At 39.8% G+C, this 6,190-nt stretch overlaps 1 protein-coding gene across 1 annotated transcript in view; it reads left to right on the top strand.

Annotated features, from left to right (window-relative positions):
* Positions 1–6,190, top strand: part of LOC132899027 (cystinosin-like) — a 260,058-nt gene that overhangs the window by 186,859 nt on the left and 67,009 nt on the right. The window lies entirely within an intron of this gene.

Genomic DNA, 6,190 nt, shown 5'->3' on the forward strand with positions numbered 1-6,190 from the left:
CATTCCCCCCCCCCAATTCTGATGGTTGAAGTAAACATTACCCACAGCCACTGGCCCATATCTGCATGTTTTATGCCTTTCACTGCTGCCACACAATTAGCTGATTAAATAATTGCATGAATGAGTAGCTGTACAGGTTCCTTATAAAGTACTCTGGAAGGGTATGTTCTTGGAATGAAAGTTACTAGAATATACTGTTAACCCTCCATCCATTATCTGTAGCCGCTTACCTGGTTCTATAGGGTCGTGCCGGGCGAGCTGGAGCCTATCCCAGCTGACTGTCGGCGAGAGGCCGGGTACACCCTGGACAAATCGCCAGGTCATCACAGGGCTGACACATAGAGACAACAGACCATTCACACTCACACCTATGGTCAATTTAAAGCCACCAGTTAACCTAACCTGCATGTCTTTGGACCGTGGGGGAAACCGGAGCACCCAGAGGAAACCCACACGGACATGGGGAGAACATGCAAACTCCGCACAGAAAGGCTCACGCCAGCCGCTGGGCTCGAACCCAGGACCTTCTTGCTGAGGCAACAGAGCTAACCACTACACCACCATGCCACCTATACCATTAACCATCACCATAATAATGAATTTCTGCATTAGTCCAAATAGTTGAACTCATGTTTTCCCACCTCAAAGCCTCAGCAATGTGTTGTTCCACACAGAAATCCATAAGACACTAATCATTTCTACAAATTAGGTCTCCTTTTGCAGCTGATGAAGCAATATAAACAGCTACCAGCTGTTTCTTGCTTTCATTAAATCAGTTTTAAAAGGGCTCTCTGTGAACGTTGCAATAATTGCCTGTAAATATGGTCTAATGAATTCAATGGCACGACAATAAAAAAAAAAAAAGTAGCACCATGGCAATTTCTCTAACCTGCTGATAATAGCACTAAAGCTACTTTCAGAGTTGAGATCTGAAGAGAGCTGCTCGGAGGCAGCAGAGCAGGCCAAGTTCTCAGTGAACACAAGACCAAGTGTATGCTAGACCACCCTGAAATGAATGTGTGCATATGAATGGAATGACTGCAGTTAGAGTTTACTCAGGCGTTAAAAAGTAAAGGTCAAAACATGATGGAATTGAAAGATCTTTCAAATGTACCTTTCGATTTGAAATTTAGCAGAGGCTTACAAGACAAGCTAAACGCAAGCACTGAGTTACAGGTTAAACGTCCCTGGTGCTTTGGCTGACTTGGGCTTTAAAGTCACAAACTTCTAGTCCACTGTCCCTAACACAACAAGACTGGTTTTATACTAATATATTTGAACACAAAGCTATTCTTTAATACACTGCTGATAATATTTGTACTGTATGTATGGCTTGCACTCTGCAGGATATGGAGGAGTATGTACGAGCATGCTTCAACGTTCAAGAATATCGCCACCTTGTGGTCAAGACTAGGAATAATCACAAAGTTAAACGAGCTTCTCGGCCTCAGATTCCTAACTCCGGTTCTGGAGTTCCCCCTGTCCTTGCCATTTTAGTTGCTTCTCTTCTCCCAAAATATATGATACAACTAATCAGCTAATTATCAACATTTAATTTACATTTAATCAGCTGTGTTTGGAGCAGAGAAAACACTAAAACGTACAGGGCTGAAGATACTCAAACCAGGACCATGGATAAAGAACCCGTATTCTAAGCCAAGACACAGGAACGATGACTTTATTCATCACACGTACACTTGTGAAATTCCTTCTCTGCATTTAACCCATCTGAAGCAGTGAACACACATGCGCACACACGTGAGCAATGAGCACACACACATACCCAGAGCAGTGGGCAGCCATGCTAACAGCGCCCAGGGAGCAGTTAGGTGCCTCGCTCAAGGGCACCTCAGCCTAAGGCTGCCTCATATTGACCTAACCGCATGTCTTTGGACTGTGGGGGGAAACCGGAGCACCCGGAGGAAACCCATGCAGACACAGGGAGAACATGCAAACTCCACAAAGAAAGGCCCCCATTGGCCACTGGGCTCAAACTCAGAACCTTCTTGCTGTGAAGCGACAGTGCTAACCACTACACCACCCTGCCACCCGAAGTTGTCAGAGGGTAGTACAGTTGTTTTGAACTAAAAGTACTGTGCAAAAGTCTTAGGCACCCTATATTTTTTCCATACAAACTGTTAAAATAGAAATCTATGAGTTCTACATTATTGAGTCAGTACAAAAACATGAGTTCCAAGCATTCGTTTTCCAGCACAAAATTAAATGTTACAGGGGAGGGGAAAAAAAGCTTGTATTTCAGCAGCATAAGAGACCACTTTTCAGATTAAAAAAAAAAATATATATATATATATATATATATATATATGTGTGAAGGCTACTGGATTTTAGTGCAAAATTAAGAAGCAAGTGTGACAGTGTCCAGAAGAACTGTGGCTGGTTCTGCAAGATGCTCAGTAAAACCTACAGCTCATTTCCTTATAAAACTGCACTCACTGTACCTGAGACTACTATTTTTTCTTTTAAAGCAAAGGGTTGTCTCACACCAAATATTGGCTGTTTCTCATTTATTATGGCTTACTGCTGTTTATAGTATTTATTTTTTTAAATGCTGAAACATTGCAAGCCCAGGGTATCTGCACATTTTTCAAGTACAAATTTAAAGACTTAAGACCTTTTCAAGACCTCTAAATGGAAAAATTAAGACTGTACCATGGCAAAGAAAATGATAAATACGACAACTTAAAACTGTTTTCTGCAATAGCTTTTTTTAATAACTAAGAAGAATGCACACAATTAGTGAACAACAGGGAGCATCAGTGGCAACTGTTAGACATGCAAACAGCTGAAGCAAAGTCATGTGTTTTTGGCCTGCAGAACTACTGTAGCAGCAAGGAGAAGACTGGTGTTTACTGGAGAAAACACCATGAATCATTTCAAAAACGAAAACAATAAACGGCAAGTAGAACCAGCTGAACAACCTTAGCCGGCATTATTTCAATCCCCAAAGATTATCTTTGATGTGTGATTTTGTGTCCGACAGCAAAAATCAGTCTGAGTGTCGTACAGTATACAGCTGGCTGAGGAAGTTCTCGAATATCTTCTGCATTAATATAGCCGGTAACAGCATAAACCTGTTTATGCAGTCATACAATCATCAGAACGTTACATTAAACACAGAAAAACAACTGTCACCTTTCATAACCATTATCAATATTAATCAGTGTGTTGGAATAACTAAACTAATTATCATCAGTGCAATGGTTATATCAATGTTCATTATTCAAAAATAATCATTAATTATCTATAATCCATTAATAATTGTTTGTATTACTAATAATAATTTTAAAAAATTAACTCAATTTTATAACATTTTAATAATCACTACTTATTAGCTATATTAATTAATAATAGAGTAGCAATTATTATAATTTAGTATTAATGAATAAGCAGTGATTATCAAAATGTAATTTAATAATTAGTAATTATTATTATCAACTAATAAATTCTACTAATAAAGAATAAGTAGTGATTATTAAAATGCTATAAAATTGAGTTATAAGATTAGTTAAAATTATTATTAAAAAAAGTAGTAATTATTATTATTAGTAGTAGTAGTAATACAATTATTCATGGATTATAGATAATTTGTTTTTAATCGTGAACATTGATAATTGAACTGATAACGTTAACAAGTATTACTAGTAATATTGTTTATTATTAGTAGTTATTTTATATCAATGTTCACTATTTTAAAAAAAAAAAAAAGTATCTATAATCCATGAGTATTTGTTTGTATTCTACCAATTACTACGTTTTAATAATTTGTAATAATTTTTAATAACTTAATTTTATAACATTTAATAATCCCTAGTACTTATTAATCACTAATTAATAAGTAGTAATGATTAATAATCAATAATTACTATTACTACTAATTATTAGTGGTTGTTAATATTATTCTTATTATATTAAAAACACTGTTGTCGACAATAGGTAATAAAACTAAAAAACTTTGTACAAATTATTTATATTGTACTATATTTAGAATTATTGTATTTTCTTGAGTTCTTTTTAATTGAGTTTTGAAATAAAGGTTTATATATTTATATTAAACTTAGTACAATAAACAATGTTAATTATGTAAAAAAAAAAATGATAAATTATTATTATTAGTAGTAGTATTTCCTACAAGTCCCATTTTCCACCTGACTCTTGTGCGCATGCGCGAACCCCCCTGCGTTTCACTCCGGAGCGCTTGACCTTTAACACGCGCGCGCCTCGTGTCCGTGAAAAGCCAGTTTCCCAGTGGGCGTGTCCCCAGCGCTGCGCTACCGGCTTTAAACACATTTGTGCGATCCAGCACTTTTTATCACAAACGATTATTCTCCTTATATTGGGGGCATTTGTCATCCTCCAACCACTTGTCGTTAAACACACATCTTCCCATAATTATCAACGCTTTCTAGCGCCCGCGTAGCTACCCGCGCATCACTCTTCACAACCACCACACCGCACCACACCGCCTCCAGTAGCCTCCTGGCGTTAGCTCTTGATCTACGGAATGCACAGAACCAATGCTGCCCCCAAAAGCTACGCTGGTCACTTTTAAAATTACGGTTAAAAAAATACCCCAAACCGGATGGAGACATTTCACTCGCTCGGTCCAATATTAAATTTAATACCTCCCTTTCGAAAATTCCAGTCATTCCAAACAATTTAAGACGTTTTTAGGCCTTGAAAACCGAAAGTTGTATTTAAGACTTTTTAAGGACCCGCGGGAACCCTGAAGCCATTTTTGGTCAACAGCATTTCTTTACATGTGCCTTAGGGCCTCTGCATGCTCTTGCGACAAGGCTTTCGCAGACAGCTTTTCGCAGACAGTTGTAATTTATCGTTGAGCGGGGAGTAATAGGCGTGCGCGATGTTATTCACCGCCACAACGCAAGGGGGCGCGAAGTCGTAAAATCGCTAGGAGTAGTTGGTGGGTGTGGTTAGTGGAGTGTTTATCCTCCGGTTACTTATAATGACTAGAACTGGAGTCGTATAGATGTACGTACTTCCTCGATCAACCGCTCTTCGTGCTGCTCCATCTTCGCTCGTGTTTTTAAAAATGGCGGTCGTGAAAACAAACCAAACCGGGGAAGTAGGGAAGCGGAAGTGCGTGTACAGCGGATGTAGAGTGGACCAATCAGAGCCCTCTTGTCTGCGAGGCTTCTGCGGTGGTCACAATTTTTGGGATGTGCGCGCAGAGCGTCTGCGAAGGGGGGGGGGGGGGGGCTATGCAGACGCCATCTGCGAGGACTGCGTTATCAGCATAAATTGGCCTTAAGACTTCTGCACAGTACTGTCCATCACCAGCCTTTCTTTTAAACAAAAAAAAAGAAAAATCCCTGCCATTCTATTAAGGCCAATTTATGCTGACAACACAGTCCTCGCAGATGGCATCTGCATAGCCCCCCCCTTCACAGACACACTGTGCGCACCTCCCAAAAATTGTGACCACCGCAGAAGCCTCGCAGACAAGAGGGCTCTGATTGGTCCACTCTACATCCGCTGTACACGCACTTCCGCTTCCCTACTTTCCCGGTTTGGTTTGTTTTCACTACCGCCATTTTTAAAAACACGAGCGAAGATGGAGCAGCACGAAGAGCGGTTGATCGAGGAAGTGCGTACATCTATACGACTCCAGTTCTAGTCATTATAAGTAACCGGAGGATAAACACTCCACTAACCACACCCACCAACTACTCCTAGCGACTTCGCGCCCCCTTGCGTTGTGGCGGTGAATACCATCGCGCACGCCTATTACTCCCCGCTCAACGATAAATTACAACTGTCTGCGAAAAGCTATCTGCGAAAGCCTTGTCGCAAGAGCATGCAGAGGCCTTTAGGCATCAGAGCACACTGATTTTGCTTTTTGTCTTAAGTTTTTTATTCCCCCCCTTTATAAGAACCTAAAAAGGCCAACAAACTCCATGCTGTAATATATTTTAATAGACAGCTACGTGTAAAAAAAATGTGCACCTTCTTTTCTGGGTTAAAACAATACAATATTATAAAATGTTAGAGATAATTGCTGTAATATTGCATAATTAAGTCTAAATCAGCAGTTACCTTTCAGGTGTGTGTACACATACATTTGTGTCGAGATCCCTCGCTCACTTCCAGTAACTGCTTTATCCTGGTCAGGTTCACGGTTCATCGAGCACGTACTGATGTAAGTGCATGC

The sequence above is a fragment of the Neoarius graeffei genome, chromosome 15 (genome assembly GCF_027579695.1).
Source record: "Neoarius graeffei isolate fNeoGra1 chromosome 15, fNeoGra1.pri, whole genome shotgun sequence".
NCBI classification, from domain to species: domain Eukaryota; kingdom Metazoa; phylum Chordata; class Actinopteri; order Siluriformes; family Ariidae; genus Neoarius; species Neoarius graeffei.